General features: G+C 42.2%; 1 protein-coding gene across 5 annotated transcripts in view; it reads left to right on the top strand.

Moving 5' to 3' along the window:
• The window catches only part of PID1 (phosphotyrosine interaction domain containing 1), an 85,879-nt gene that overhangs the window by 8,489 nt on the left and 60,755 nt on the right, over positions 1-16,635 (top strand). Inside the window, exon 1 of one of the 5 annotated variants that reach the window (XM_040074776.2) lies at positions 5,096-5,247. The exons of the other annotated variants lie outside the window; for them this stretch is intronic. The gene's annotated coding sequence lies outside the window, so the exon portion shown is untranslated. Of the gene's footprint in view, positions 1-5,095; positions 5,248-16,635 lie in introns of those variants that run through there. 5 annotated transcript variants of the gene reach the window in all.

Genomic DNA, 16,635 nt, shown 5'->3' with positions numbered 1-16,635 from the left:
AGGGAGGGTTGGATGCAACATTGCTTTTCTGAGTGGGTTCAGGGAGAACTCTCTAGAGCCAGTCTCAGCTGCTCTGTGGCTTTCCTGTCGCTGGGGACCAGCTTTCCTGCTGTCAGGATTAATCTACTTTCTGAACTGATCTGAACTGACCTGAAAATGGTAGTTTCTTGGGGAGAGAGATCACTCTTCCCTCCTTCCCTGCCATTCTGCTTAAGAAAAACAGGCAACCCAAATTTCTGTTATTATTCATCAAAGCTATCCCATCCAAATCAGTATGCTGAAGTTGTTTTCTAGTGTCGTGTTAAGGAATTTTGTCCTTGGTTTTCTAGGATTCCCTTCTGCTGGGGAGAGGAGCAGTGGGAGTTGTGTTACGGTGTGCTGGTTGTTCTGGCTTTGGCTCTGAGCTGGAGAGTGAAAACACAAGCAGGAAAATTGCTTGAAAAAAAAACCCCATCAGACTTCAAAAACAGGGTTTTAATCCTTTTTCCCCTCATTTGAGGCTATTTATTTAACTGAACCTTTTGCCCGCTTTTAGCTTTTCCATATGGCATTTATTATATTTTTTCTGGTTTTTGACCAGAAAAGTACCTTTTGGAACTTAAGAAAACACCAATTGGCAGCTCCCTGAGCTGCCTGGTTGTCAGGGCATAGTGTGGACCTCTGTCCCACTGCTGCACAGTGTGTCAGCAGAAGACAGCAGTGAATTTTTTTCATCTTTCAGAAAATTGTCAGCTTAAGCATTTTTCTTTTTTCCCTAGTCCATGGGAATTTTCTGTGCCTGACTATAAATTTGAATCAGAAAATGTAGAAGCTTGAATCCTGTCCCAGTGTTTTTAAGAAGGAGCCTGTACAGTGCAGATCTGTACAGGCTTCAGTTTTCACAGCTGTGCTCTGTTGTTTGGATTAGAATTAGAAAGAAAGATATTTTGAAAATTTTATGTCGGCCCTCTTGATAGTGTGGGTGAAAGGGCCTATTGAGCTTGGTACTGTGTGTTTGAGAAAATCCTGATAGTAAGGACAGGTTTGGTGCCTCCTGCTAGAACGAGCTGCTGGAGGGATGTGCAGTGCTGCTGAGGAGTGCTGGGTGCTTGCTTTTTCTGGTAGGTAACAAGGAAAAAACCCATCAGTGATTTCTGAGACACCATAAGCCCCGAGATCCTCCAGCCAAGGACAAGGCATAGGGACTGGCCAGGCCTTGAGCTGGGTTCAGGTTCACCCTTGCTGAGCTGGGCTGCCCTGGGAGCTGTGGATTTGTGTCCCTGGCTCCCCTCAGGCTGTGCTGTGCTGCCAATGGCAGTGCTGCCTGTTGGGATACGTGGTCGGGATGATGGGGGAGGTGGAACCCTCTCTGTCACATCCTTGTTGACGGAGCATCAGTGCTGAAGGCTGCAGAGGGGATGTTACTCTCTGTGAGATTGGAGAGTTCACTTCAATAAAGGAGTGTTAAATCGCTCAGATTTAGGCATGCAGCCTTACCTCGGTGTGTAGGGATAGCCCTTGGAATCCATTAACTTTTATCTTGCCATTTGAGATGGCAATGTAACTTTTCTGTGGTTTATAAGGAATGTTAGGATGCATTTGTTTGTGACTGGCTTTTGTTTTGATGTGGTGTTCAGAGGCTCTTTTTTTCATTAAAGAGCCTGAAGCTTGGTGCTGGGACATGTAACATTTTCAAAGGGCAATGTTTTAATCTTGTACCTCTAAAATACAGAGTTGCTATGGAAGGAGGAGTTGAACATTTTGAAACGTTACAGAAGCACAGGTAGGTTCTGCTGTTGCCCTTTCCCACAATTGGCAATTGGGTGTTGCAATTGTCAGTTTTTTCCTTGTAGCTTTTGAGGTCATGCACCTGCCCTTCGCAGTCCTCCAGCTTTTGGCCTGGGAACAGGACACAGACTTCCCAGGACTAAAACCACTGTGAAGACTTGGGATTTTGTTTTCCTCAATGGTCATTGCACATGGAGTTCAGATCATTTCCTTGGGGGTGTCCAATGGGAATTGGGGCTGCCTGGTGTAGGAAATAGCCCTGTCAGAAATACCAGTTTTGCTGCAGGATCTGCCAAGGCACAGGGCAGCCTGTCTGGGAATTATGGCCACCCTGAAACCCACCTCTAAATGAATGAGATGGCTGCCTTTTGTAATTGAGGGTAGTGAAAAGCTCTGGCACTTCTAGACAGAGAAAAATATTCACTTATTCCAGTAATAAATTCTAGTTAGTGCTTAGTAATTCCTTTCCTGAAGCCATTCTCCCCCATCCTGCTCACATTTAAAATGCTGACAAGTTTCAGGCTGCAGAAATGGTGGAGCTCATCTCCTCGAAGGAAAAGTCACATTTGAAGAGATGCTGAGCTGCGAGTGTGAGCTGAAATGAGTCATGGACGCATCTTCAACTGGAAAAAGACATTCAGAACTGCAGCTTAGGGTTTTCACCCCCGTCACTGGACAAGCTTGAGAGGTTTTCTGAACCAGTAGGGCAGAGCAGGATCCAGCTCTGCGGGGCAGTGAGGTCTGTATAGATTAAGGTATCTACATGTGCTTGTCAGAAAGACAGAATCTAAGGAGGCTTTGGATGAAGTTAAGTGCTATGTAGTGATGCAGAGCTTCTGAGTGTAGGAGGAGCAGGCCATCAGCTGGGGTCTTGAGAGGTCCATGAGCAGCCTGGCATGGCCCAGGAGCCACATCTGCAGAAATCTTGCACTGAAATAGCTCACGTCTGGTTGGCTTAAATTACTTTCAGAGTGTATTTGTATTTCTTTTTTCAAGTTGAGTTTTTTATTTCTCTGTATCAGAAGTTATTCATGCTGCTTACATGATATTTGAAAAATAGCCAGCTGCAGTGGGTGGCACCGGCCAGGGAAATGACCATACCTTAAGTTTACTGCACTGGTTCTGAAAGTAGCAGCCTGACCTTTCATTCTTCTGTTATGGTCTGAGGGTGTTCTTACATGGATGTGGAGCTTCCCAAGATAAACAGAGTGAATGTGGTTTGGCATTTAAATCGCTAATGTTGTAGCAAGCTAGAGGGTTTCAGAAGCCATTAATGTCTAGAAGACATGTTATTTTGTTCACTTGGGGATAAACTTTACCCCTGTCTATATGTGGGTTTTGGTTTTGGTCCAAATTCAGATTTTGAGAGTGTTGGTATAAATGTAAGTGCCAATACTAATGCCAGTGGAGCTATCCTCCATTTCTTTTACAACTGAGAAGAAACTTAATGTGTTTTTTTTAAAAGTCCAAATTTTATTTGATTTTATTTTTTTTAAGAGTAGCTATATGAGACAAGACTTAATGTCTAAGAGAGCTGAATTGAATGTTTCTGTATGACTCTTTTTGGAAAGTGTGTGCTGTTGAGGTCATCCTGGACCAGGCCCTAATGCTGTTTGGATAAGGGGCCGCTCTGCATCCGCCAGAGGAGCGTCTGTCACGCAGCGAGTGCACCGCCCGCTCGCTCGGGGCTGGGGGGAAAACTGCTTTGCAGAATACTTATGGAAGTGTTAATAAGCCTCTCAGTGACCCAGTTCATCCCCTCAGTGAGGGGAAAAAGGGAGTGTAGGTCCCTCACAGAAGGGCGGGAGCAGGGCTGTGGCAGCTGCCTGACGTTGGGCTCAGAGCATCACCAGCCCTGGTGCTTCATGGTGGCTACAGCTGCTGCCCGGCACAGCCAGGAGCCTGACACACCTCCAGAACCTCAGGAAATATTTTCTGCTTTCAGCTAAAACCTGTATTTATTATTTGTGGATCCAGTCTGTTTCTGGGATCTTTTCTTGTTTTCACATTTTCTTGTGAAAATGTCATGTATTTGTTTCTTCAAAGGATGAAAAATGCCCACTTTGCTTTTTATTTTTGGGTTTTTTTTTCAGCATTTCTCAGGAGCAAATAAATGTTTTTTATTCAGCAGCCATCATTACAAAACTGAAGTTAAAGAGCAGTCTGCCTCATCCTGGGAAAAGAAAGCATTGTTTCCAACATGTTCTTACTCTCACATCCGTACGTGTGCAGTCATATTCTTTCCCATTTCCTAAAAATCCATCTGTTGGTTTTTAATTTTTTTTCTTAATTTTTAGACAATTTTTCTGGGAGGTTTTTAAGTCTGGTCTTCACTGAGCTCTGTAACTTGGTGTTTGCTTTAAAATGACCTTACCACTGCAGTGCCAGTGCTATATGTGACTTCCAGTGCTGGTTGTAAAGCAATGAAATTTTGCGGAGTTCTTGATAACGATGTTAGTGACTGCTAACAATTGCAGCTGTGCTGCAGAGCCCTCAGTGCAGAGTGGTTTTGGCTGTGCAACAGTTTCCAGAAAAGTTAGTCTTTGTAGTGTCCCAGTTAGTAGGTCTCATCAGGCAGCGGTAGTTTTATTTAAGATAGAGTTTTATTAAAGCCCTTGGATTGGAACTCTCTGGCTAAAGGAGCAGGTAAAGGCTCCCTTTGCAATGCTGGTGGGATGGACTTTGCAATGCCAGGGTGGGAGCAGAGCTGTTGGGAGCTCTCCAGGGGAGTTGGGGACTATTCTGGAACAGGAACAAACTGACACAGCACAATTTGTCCGTCTGTTGGAGGTGGGGAGGAATGACTTTCAAGCATATCATCACCTCCTAATGTAATCAGTTTTTCCACTGGGAAGAAGATGGTTTCAGTGCCAGCAATGCCAAGGTGACTGAATCCTGTGTGCTGTATGGTGACATTCCCCTGGTGAACAGAGCTGCCTGCTCCAGAGTAACACCCCTTGCTTTGCCTGGGAGATTCACAATACTTGGCATTGTTGTTGCACTCTTTGGCCCTTCTAATTCTTCCTGAGTATGGGTATGATCTGGGGACAGAGATGGTAAAGTCCAGCTCTCCAGTGGAACAGGGAGTTGGGCTGGCTGTGCACACCATTCTACAGAAATATGCTGTAAACTTGTCCTCTGTCAGTTCTCATGTATGCAGTAGTGTGTACAAGTCCAGCCTTGGAACAAGGCTCTGGAAAAGGGTCTGGAGGCAGTGCCTGCCTGACAGTGCCGTGGCACTCGGTGCTCAGTGCCCGCTCTGACAGAGCTGGCCAGTAGATAACGGGCTCCGTGGTGAGAGCCTGTGCCACAAACACTGTGTGGTGACTTGCTGCTGCAGCTGCTTGGAGCCTTACTGCACACTGCCTAAAGATCCAGGGTTTGCTTTAGGAAATACTTAATGCTGTTCTGCTTTGTACACCTGGAGGTCAGAAGGGAATGTGGTTTTTCTAGCTAATCATCGTCTCTTGCCAGCTAATTGTAAGTAAAATAAAAAGAGAAAGCATGGAGTCTGGCCAGTGCTTAGTAATGTTTGAACCAACAAGTCTGATGTGGTGTTACTTTTCTGACTTGACTATTGAATTTCTGTGGGAGTTTGAAGTTTTACCCAGAGAAGCTTAGCTTCACTTTCACTGTGCAGTTGTTGTTCTTTATGTTTGTGTGTTTTTTTTTTTTTTTTTTTAATTATTATTATTTTTGGTTTGTTTTTCTTTTTCTGAAAACTATTGCATCAATATAAAGAATTACTTTGAAGAGTGGGTGTGAGATGGCTAAAAAGTATAATGGTTGTTGCTGCCAGCACTTGTATTATAGATACTCCATGGAAGTTAACAGTAAAGGGAAGTTAACTAATGGGTAGGATGCTCACTTACAGAGGTCTGGAATATATATCTCCACACCCAGGCAGTGTTTGCTACTGAAGGGATGTGCCCTCATTTGGATCCGACCCAGGATCAACAGGGCACTTTGGATATTGGGGACACTGCCCACTCCTGCTGTGTGAGTGAGCAGTTTCTTGATTTTCTCCCTTGACTATTTTGCCTTCTTCTAGAGCTGCCAGGCCTTGGATGCTGTGCGTCCATTTGCTGAGATGCTGTATGGACAAAGGCTGGGTCCTTGTCTGAGGAGCTGAGGAGTTACAAGGGGAGCAAAATTATTCCAGTTTCCAACGTCCATGCTTCAATTAACATCTTCTTAACCCTGTGTTAATGTCTAACAGCATGTGGTGGCTAGTATAAATATTTATTCTTGATATGTAGCTAGCAGATATGTGGTAGGATTAATGCTAGATTGTGAGTACCCAGTTTAAGTAAAATCACTTTTTCCGAATGCTTCCTTTTGTGTTTTGTTGCTTTGTTTTGGCTTTTTGTTTTTAATTGGCAAGAAAATCCACAGACAGGGTTCAGATGGCCAGAGCCTCTAGAATCTCATTATCTTAATTGAAAACTGTCACCCTTTGACATTCATAAATGATTTAGCTAGTACATGATTTAGTCACTGGGGAGAAATGGAATTGACTGTTATAACCATCCTTCACTCTAGATGCTAATGATAAACTACAGCCCACAGCTCTAAAGAATGAATAGCTCTTGATTTAGAACAATATTTTAGTATATTGGAACATCTCAATTCTATTATATTTGGTAACATTTCATTCTGGAATCCCTCACTTAGAAAAAAATGGAAGGTGCTCAAAGGACATCCTCTAATGTTGCTCTTTAGCTTTTCACACCCTGCAGATGTGTTACCAGTGCTCTGCATCTTCTCCTTTAGAAAAAATTGAACTGTTTTGTTTGTGTTGACCATTCTTCACTCACCAGAGGAAATAGGTTGTTTAGACAATATGTGGGGATTAGCTGTGTAATGAACTATCATAATAAACAAGTAATTAATTCTCATCAAAACTTATATTGTGCTCTGTGCCTGGGTTTTATGGTGCCTTCTGGAAAAGAAAATATTTTTCTGTCTAAAAAGCATTTCCTACCCAGTGACTAACTTAAAAGAAACAGCTTGAAAATGTTTCCTGGCTGGAGGAGAGGATCGGTACATTCAGTTTGCCGTTGTGGTTAGCATCACTGTGTGTTTTTTCTAGCATTTCTTTTCCTCAGTTTTATGTACCTAATGTTAATAAATATAGGTACTGAAATTACAGTCTATCTGAGCCAAGTGATTTGATCCTTTCATTTGCTAATGCTGATGCTGGTGTTTTGCAAAGGATAACCTGAGGATTCAGGCTTGGCTTTGCTCCTGTTTGAAATCACGGTTAAAATACTGAAAACTTTGCTGCTGGGTCAGGGGCCAGGGGGTCATGCCTTTCTTTTCCCCCTTTTCTTTTCCAGGAACTTGATGAGTGAGCAAAATACAGCACAAGTATTGAAGGAGGCAAGTGGTTGGTCAGTGTGCCTATGGGAGCCCTGTGAGTGGGGTGTGCTTTGTGCAATTGCAAACTGGGGTTTACCATGAGATATGTGTCGGAGCACAGCCAGTGACAGATGGGCTTTGATGACCAGCTTTTGCCTTTAGAAACAAAAGTGTAGTGTTTATCTCAGCTTCTAAACCAGGTTAGTGAAGAGCTGTTAGCAGTACCAGGTGCTGTGCAGCTGTTGGTTTGCAGAGCTTAATGTTTTTTATGCTGTTGCTGGTCAACAAAGGAAAGATGGGGTTGGAGATACTGATATTTCCAGAAAATGGGCAACCAAGGCTGGCAAACACTTATGTCCTCAGGATTTCTGCTCAGCTTCCCTGTTAGTTCAGGTTTTTTTTGCTGTTGGTTCCTGGTTTTCCTGTTCTCCATGGGCCATCACAGGGACTTTTGATACCCTGTGGGCAGCATTTCACTGGCATCACTCCTCCTTAGCAAGCTGCCCTGCAAGCTCTCTGATCTACCTGTAACTCAGGAGGATGAAATTATTTCAGAATCATGAGTGTCTTCTGAGTTTTCCAGTACTGCTTAGTTGTTTCCAGTGCTGCTGTTTCCCAGCACTGCTCATCAAGGCTGTGTGGTGTGTGTTTCCTGAGCAGGGGCTTCCCGTGTTGCTCTGCAGCATGGACATTTCCTTGGGTGACTTGACACTGAGGTTTCAGTGTCATTTGGCTGTTGTCTCATACTGCAAATGAGTGATTAACTCGTCTGGTTTCCTTGCTGATTCCTGGCAGAGCTGTTTGCCTTCTTTCAAATCATGTATCACTTTGGTCTGACCTCCTCCATAGTTTGGCATTTCTGTAGTGTCTCATTTACTATAGATGTGTGATTACATGTGATTTTCTGTCTTAAATTGTTGCTTTTTTAGAGCTAGGTTTTATCTGTTACTGTTGCGGACAACATCTAAAACTGTGATTGAGGTGCTCAGAAAACTTGGAAGCAAATGAGAAGATTGCTAAATTTATTCTTCCCTTGAACTCCTTCATCTCTGATGGTTTCCATACTAACTTTCCATGTTACAGCTTTAGGCAACTGGGGTGAAAGCAAGAACTTTGGATGGTGAGCTCTGACCAAAAGCCAGATTAGACAACCCCAGTGATTTTTTTGGTAGCTGTGTTCTCTGGCAAAAATAAATCTGAAATGTTTTCAAAGGCTGGGTACAGAGCGAGACCCATAAATGTATCCTGTAAACCCTCCCTCCTGAACTGCAGAACAATTGTCAGGAGTCGCACCTAAAAACGGTAATCCATTCATGCTGCGTATGTTCACACATGAGTGTACTGCCATGAAATTATCACAGAACTGGAACTAAAGCAAGCTGAAATGGAAAAGCCATGCCAATGGAAATAATAAAAAGGGGCGTCATGCCCCTAAAAATGCTGCAATGTAATTGCTATGAAAATCTGCATGTATTTACAATAACAAAGGTCTCATTTCTGCAAAACTTTGCCTCATGCGTATTTTTACGTACTCTGAGCAGCCCCCGGCACCCACAGGCCTGTGCGGTGTGAGTAAGGGACTGAGGCCTTGCTGAGTGCTCAGTGTTCCAATGCACATGAATCTTTTCCAGAATTGAAAACATCTTTTATTCCCCAGGCTGAGCTGGCAGCCGGCACAGAAGGCAGTCTGCTATATGTTTATCAGTCTGGGGAGAAGTCCAGCTCTTGTGAGCGTATATCTCATCTGCCAAAAACATCAATAGTAACTTAACTATCTTCCACCCCTTTTTTTTTTTTTTTTAAAATTACTTAAATATGGCCATTCAGGGAAGTATTCAATTCTTTAAATATGGCTAGGAAGGTATTAATGAATTGAGGGTAGAGTGTTTAACCTTGTGATATCCAAAGCTTTGCTGATGGCTGGCCATTGCCGATGGCTGGATGCTGTATGATTTGTCCTGGGAGGTGCTGTGGGAGCGTCTCCCCTTGTGGGGACCAGCTCTGAGCAGGGAATCCCATCTTGCCATGCCCTCTATTCCCCTCAGCACAGAGGGATGCTACCTGCATGATAGAGCTGTTTTGGGGTATCTGCAGAGGATTCACTGGTGGACTGTGTTTTTTTGGGAAATATTGCCCTGGGCTGTCATCTGTGTGGAGAGAGCAGGAAGCCTGGTCCTGATGCATTCATTAAGTTATTCTGTTGGTTTTAATTAGTCTAATTTAAGTTGTGGTGTAGGTATGTAAAAATGGCCTTGATAATTTTGGGCTTGGCTGAAGCCCTCTGATCCAAGGCTGTAAATAAACCCCTGGCAGTGAGCGAAAGCCCAAGGGCTTTTGAAGGGTCTTCTCAGATCATTCTTGTGCCCGTGTGCGGAGAAATGGGGACGTATAAAATGTTTCCTGAGTAGCTGAAAAAATATAAAAGCCCGTAATGGTGTGTTTTACCTTTAGAGTTTTTTAGTTACTAAAGTTCTAGGAAGAAGATTTCTTGCATAAATTTTGGCAGCCCTTTTCACTAACTGAATACCAGGTTTATTACTGGATGAACTTGATAATTAGTTTGTAATCCGTGCATAGGCATTTCATCCTGGTGGTTTTCTTGCAGAGAATAATTTGTCTTTTATTTGTTGAGAGTGGGTTTTTTTAGTGAAAACAGAACTCCCATTCATGATGGGCACAGCAAATGTAGTAAAACACTGTCATAGCTGGGATTTGTTGTACGCTATGGATTTATGTCAAGAATGTTAATGATTTGTTTATGAATAAGTGAGCCTGTAGTATTGTGAAACAGTATCTGGCAGGGCTGCTGAATGGACATTTTGAGAGCAGAGGATTCTTCAACTAAATAAGCTGTAGATATTTGTGTGTCTCAAACTACTCATAAGTAAACATATATTTTAAGTAGAAGTGTTTATTTAATGCATTATCATAAATGGTGCTCATCTGACAGATATGTATGGGCCACTTGATAATAAGAAAAGAGGTGGTTAAGTACTTTTTAAGAGTAGTTAACCTTCTGTTAGTGGGCTTTAGTTTAAAAATAAGGTTTTCTTCCAGAAAGCAACACAAATCCTTAAGCAGAGCAGTATGATGTTTGCAGAGTCAGAGTGGATCAGGAAGGTACCCTGGTTTTGCAGTGTCTCCCTTGGGTGTAGCACTTACAACAGAGCCACTTGAATTTACTGATAAAGTCACCACTTGGTTTCCAGTATATTGTATATTCCTAAATACACACCTTCCTGACAGGGGCTTGGGATGGGTTTACTGCTTTCTCCTAATGCCCATTTTCTTGGAAGAATACCTTTGGATGGGCAGGGTAGGTGGTTCATTACCAACTTATGTGAGTCCAAAGATTGATAATTATGTCCTGTGTGTCAGGAGTACTTGAGAGAATAGAAACACAGTCCCTCAAAAGAATAATTTGAAGTCTAAATTGAAACTCATCACAGGTAATGATTCCTTGCATTGCCTGTTAAAATTTGCAAAGTCAAGGTGTTGGATCTAACAACTGATATGACAAATCTACTGACCAACAACCACTTGCCAAAAGGGCAAAGTGAGAGCTCTGTCACTGTTTTGGACTCTTTAGTCAACCTAATGTAGGACTGTCCGTGCTAAAGTTTATAAAGAAATTATCGCAGTATTTATCTCCAACTGTCCTTCCTGTAATGAGTTTTATAGCTGGTTAAATAGATTGTCACTCAAATGAGATTCATGCATTTTTAAATGTTGTTAAGCCTCTTGAAAAAGAAGATGTCACTGTATCAGGAAGCTTTTCTGTGTGACTTCATGCAACACAGGCAGCTGAGCCCAAAGCTGAGGGACTTCAGAGCTGGATTCAGAAAGTGTCAGAGGCAGTTGGTGTTGTGCATTCAGGCTGCCATGTGCAGCGTGACTTAACTCTGCCTGATAAATGATGACATTTCCTGAAATAGTGCCCTGTACTTTTTAATGAGCTGGGCTATCAGCTCTGCATCAGTGGATGGTTAAAATGAAGCAAGAATTGCTTTAGCATTAAAACTATGCCTGGAGGACTTCTCTGAGAAATTGCTTATGATTATTAAGTGAATATAATACAGTAAGACAACCTTGCTTCTTTGCTGTTCTTTTTTTCATACCAAGTGCAGTTTTGGAAGTTCAAAAATGTACAGGTGGAAAGTAATGTTTAAATGGGAATGGCTTTGAAAGTTGTGCAGTGCTCTCTCCCTTTGAATGGGGTTAGGGAAAAGAGTTAAGTCACAATATATTGAGATGCAACTTTTATAGATGAATTGAATTTCCTCTAAATATGGCTTGATTGTGTGCCATACAGAAAAGAGGCTGAAGCCAGAGCACTTCATGTGCTGAACTGGAGAAGAGTATCTTCCAAACCAAATGGGCTGGGCCAAAATGAACCTTGCATTGCTTGTTCCATCTGCTGTGCATGCACACTTAGGGCTAAAATGGAAATGCGGCCATCGTCTGTGAGAATTGATGAGGAAGCAGCTGCGGGGGTCAACTGGGCTGACTACAGCCTAACCTCCTACAGGGCAGCAATGCCCCGGGGTGTTTTATGCAACTCAGGCAGGTCGGAGGCCTTGCCATGGGTAGCTCTGCCAAGCTATCACTGAGATTTACCCCTGTGTCTTGCCTGCATTATTTCTTCAATGGTGTGCATGTTGCTGCCTCTGTTTTCAGAATTACCTCCCATTTCTTCCCCAGAATCATCCCAGAGATGGTGTTTCAGCAAATAAATAGCCCCACAACTCCAACCCAGCAGCACACATTCAGGGATGAAGACAAAGAGGGAAACTTAGGGGAAGCTGATGTACTAATTTTTTAGACAAACATTAGATAGACACTTGCACCCTTTTTCCGCTCAGATACTGCACCATTAAACGCTATTAAATATTGGCAGCTCCACAATAAAGTGCATTTGTGATTCCTCTACTGTGTAAGCAGAAAAGGCAATCCCAAATTTCCTTCAGGAATGGCTTTACTCTGCCAGGTTGGGAACATCAGTGATAGCCACCAGAGTATTTTCATTTCTGGCTATAATGGTGATAAGACATGAAAGTGGAAGTGCTCGTGTTGTTGAGCATGAGTTGGAACTAATCAGCTTTCTACAGATGCTACAGGGAAAATAGATCATAACACATAGCCCTGTTTCATGTGCTGGTTGAAGCTGTTCCTCTTAATCTTTATAAAAGTGGAGGAGCACGCTGTGTAATATCATGGCTTTCAAATGATTTTTTAACCTGCATATAAAACTAATTTTTTTTTTTTAATCTATGTTTTAGCAGATGCCCTCATCATACATTTTTTCATTGTGTGTCAGTCAAAACCCTTGGTCATATTGAGTGGATAACTAGGGTGTACACTCCCCTGGCGTGAACAACAGATAGTGGTGGTATTTTGGGTTCCTGTTTCTGCAGGGAGTTGCTGTGGCTTCAATCTCTGATTTTCTCTGTTGTGCTGTGGATGACACTGAGATGCACATGATAGCCAACCAGCGCTTCAGGACAGGGAAACAGCAAAACTTGGAACCCTTGAATTGTGGTGGATTGTGGTGAATTGTGGATTGTACCCAGGAGGAAACTGGCTTTGTTGAATGATCAAAGGTCCCCTTCGCTCATCAGCTGCTGGGAATGGAGCAGCCAGATGTTTATGTAGCCGATTGTCTTGTAAAACTGTAGAATTGGCTTGTGCATGCGGAACTTGACTGATGTTATTTCAGAGGCTTTTCTAATGTAATCTGAAAATCTGTTCCAGTCAGACAACCTGGGATCCAAAATTGAAAAAAATCAAACAAGGATGCCTTCTGTTCCTCAAGCCATCTGACACTAAAAATAGTGTAGCTGGATTAAAGGTTGGTCTCTACGAGGGGAACTAGTGGTGATTAATTGACGTGGAGTTAAAGTTCCCTCTGAAAATCTGCGACTTCAGTTAACAACTTGCCCAAGACTTTCCACGTTTGAGGTTATCTGTTTCATGCCTTGCTTCTGGACTGAAATGACATACTTTCTGTAAAAATGAAAATCTTTTACTTGTGGTGGTCTCCCAAGTAACTTACCAACAGTACAAACATTTTTACAGACTTTCCTCTAAATAATGGTAATGCTTGGAAAGCAGGAAAACAGCCATCTGTCATCGAGCTCAGAATTACCCCTCAGCATGAGAAATGTTCATTTTGATTGTTCAGCTCTATCTATCTTCCCAAGTGGAGACCTAGAGAAAAAGCCTTATTTTGTGCCCATGTGGAACGTTTTGTGCTGAACGTTCCTGATTAGGGCGTAGGCAGAGCAGCTTTGCAGTGGGCAACGTTCAGGATCTGTAATGAAGCTCTGAGGGAAGTGCACAGGCGCAAGTCTTGTGGAGCTGTCAAGCTGTGCCCTGGCTGCTGGGGAGCTCTGCTGATAGGCACTCTCCATAATGGTTCCTTTCTGAGGATGGTGTTCCATCAGACTGGTTGGTCTTGATCATCCCAGCCATGGACTGGTGTTCATTTTAATTGCTTTCTAAATGACCCTTGCTTTCCAAACATAAGAAACTGCATTAAACACTTGGAGCTAGAGTTACTTTTCCTATAAGTATTTGTGGAACAAGGAAGCCTCCAAGATTCCCTTGAAAAGTCGTCTGTGAATTCTTCATTGCAAAATTGGGGTTGACCAACTGAAAAGTGTCACTGGAGATTCACATTGCATCCCTGTGTACGTTCATCCATCATGTTTACAGTTTACCTCTAAATATTTGGGTTATTTATTTTCTTCTCTTTTGGCTAAATTACTGTCTTTGACATCATTGAGTATGGCTTGGAGATCTTTTGAAGAACTGTATGGCCATTCTGTATGCAAGTACCTTAGATGAGCAGAGGTGAGAAGCCATCAGCAGGGCTGCAGCATGAGGAATTTAATGAAAAAAATTAATCATAAGATTGATTACCATTGTACTTAGTGGTCAGAATGCAAGTAAAAAGAGCTGCAAATCTGGACAGAAAGACATGCTATAAAAAACATTATCTCAAGATTAAGCTGTAGAGGACACATTTTTGCATCATAATCTGCTGGATTTATTTTGACGCTTATTTATTTGTGGTGGTGGTTATGAAAGTGGAATTTTTAGCAGTCTCAGTATAATTATAGAGGACTGAATTTGTAAAGCTGCTCAAACATTTTGCATCAGGGCTGAATATTTTCTTTCAGCCAAATATATGCCTTTTCTTTATTAAAAGAAATATTTGTCTTGATACTTCTTTTCCCCAGAGGAATGACTAATAGGTATTCACAGGATTCTATACTTTAATATTTTATCAAAATTCTTTTATTCCCTTCTCTTTCAGGGTAAATAATTTAGCTTTCAGCTGCATCAAGTTTGATAAAAGCCACCTTGTTAACATCTCCTGCAGAATTACAGCTCTGTGTGCTTTGAGGGTTGCTGGAATAACTGCATCACTAATGCTTTGAAGTTAAATTGAATGGGCAAAGGAGGAAGACAGTGGGGAAATGCTGGGCAGGCACTCAATATATTTTAATTTTGTTGGTTCTTTCACATCTATTTAACTAGCTGCTTGACACAGGCAGTCAGGGTCTGTAAATGTAGTGGTTATTCAGAATATTTCCATCTTGTATTACAGGAATATATTTTAGGTCTGCATCTAGAGAAGCTCAGGGCTTTAACATCCCAGGTCCTTTTCCTTGGATCTTGATGTTCTATATGACTTCATTTGTTCTATGTTAAAACACTGCTTGCAATAATTGACAGGGTTTGCATGAACAAACACTTAATAACAATATCTCCTCCCCCCCCAAATAACCCTCTCATCGACATTCGTGTTTCTTTTGCAACTTCATTTCTCAAAGATGAGCCCAAACTTGAAAAAACAGTGTTTTTTTCAAGGCAAAATTATTTAGGTTGTAATGTGGCTGAGAATGGTTGCGTTTGTGGTGATGGGCAATCAATGGAGAGGGGATAAAAGTTGAGACTGTGCTGAGAATAAGGGTGTTTCTCTGTTGCTGGATGGAATTCTTTATTCTGTAGGTCTTTTGTGTGTAGAAACTTGTAAGTCATTGCTGTGTTGAACAAAGTTTGGAGCAGATTGGACAAAAGTGAGAGTATAATTACTGGAAACAGAGGAAGTAGCTTTCACAATGTAAAGAGGTTGAATGATGATCCTTTTGCATGCCTGAAGTCTTCCAGTTCTGCTGGTCTTGCTGGAAGGGAACGTTTGGATTTTTTTGAACTTTTCTATTTCCTTTAGTTAAACAATTCATTATTTCCATCATTCAGAGCACTTTATTTCGTTGGCAGTGTTGAAGTGTAAGACCAAGACAGTTCTCTAAGAAGTGGTAGTAATTCTTCATGTAGGTGCAAGTAGCAGCACAGGTAAAGCAGCAGTAAAGAGGAGGGTAGTTCTGTTCCTGTTGAACTTCAGATTGTTTTGCCAGAGATTTCTGTGGAAGCAGGGCTGTCTTTTTCATGGCATATGAGATTCCTAAAGACTGGGATTTGGTTATGAATGAGCACGTGTTTCCAGAATGGAATTACTTGGAATGAGTTTGTTTAATGGATTGTGGGTTCCTCCAGAGTGATGCTGCAGTGCCTGTGTGAGGAGTTAGCTCTTTTTAATTGGTCCCATATGTACTGGCAGATAATATATTAACCATGCCTTGAGGGGATAAGGGCATCTGGTTGAATCTTGTGGTGCATATTTTATTTCTTTTCTGGAGGGATTTGCTTTCTTTTCCTTGCTTTCCCCCCTGCCCCATTGTGCCCCCAACATTGTGCCAAGTGCTCAGGAATTGTCCTTTGAAAACCAGAAAAATGGAAGCATCAGAAAAGATTAATTACTTTTGGAAAAACCTTGAAAACACTATGCAGATTTGACTTTTATATCTGCAGGGTGTGGATATTGGAGGGCTGTCCTGTCCATGGGCCCTGCTGGCTTTAATGAAGGGGAGCACCATCCTCAGCCATTTTACTTGACTCATTCAGAACTGGACAAAGTAGAGTAATTTTGCATCTGTTTTGGCTCAGCTTAACAAGTAGGGTAGTTGCAAGAGAAACAGGAATGTAAATGAGTTGGTGTGATTTTTCTTTTGCAAAGGTTTCTTGGTGCAAATCCTGTCAATTATCCAACTCTAAAGTTTTGCTGAATTAATGAGACACTTTGTAGAAAGGTATTTTTGATCACTTTCTGTAGAATCCCTAATTTCTGATGTAGGCTGTCTAGTGTACTACTTTTATTCGTGGCTTAAAGAAGTGGAAAGACCTGCTGTGTGAAGTTGCCCTGGGGTAGTGGCTATGTATCTGCACTGCAGCGGAACCCAATTTTCGTCTGTGTTCTGCATTGTCTGCTCAAAGGTTTGTACAGCTATAAATCCTGGCAGAGTTGCTCCCAGGATAATTTGCTGTTGGAGGGGGGAAAGGAGTAGTGTTGCAGGAGATGAAATGCCTGTGGGTGTAGTCAGGGCTGGGGAAGTTCCTTGTGGTGGGGCAGTAGTGCTGGGCAGACACAGCTCCCAGCGGATG

This window comes from Hirundo rustica, chromosome 10 (genome assembly GCF_015227805.2).
Source record: "Hirundo rustica isolate bHirRus1 chromosome 10, bHirRus1.pri.v3, whole genome shotgun sequence".
Lineage (NCBI taxonomy): Eukaryota > Metazoa > Chordata > Aves > Passeriformes > Hirundinidae > Hirundo > Hirundo rustica.
This window is presented reverse-complemented; position numbering and strand designations above follow the sequence as displayed.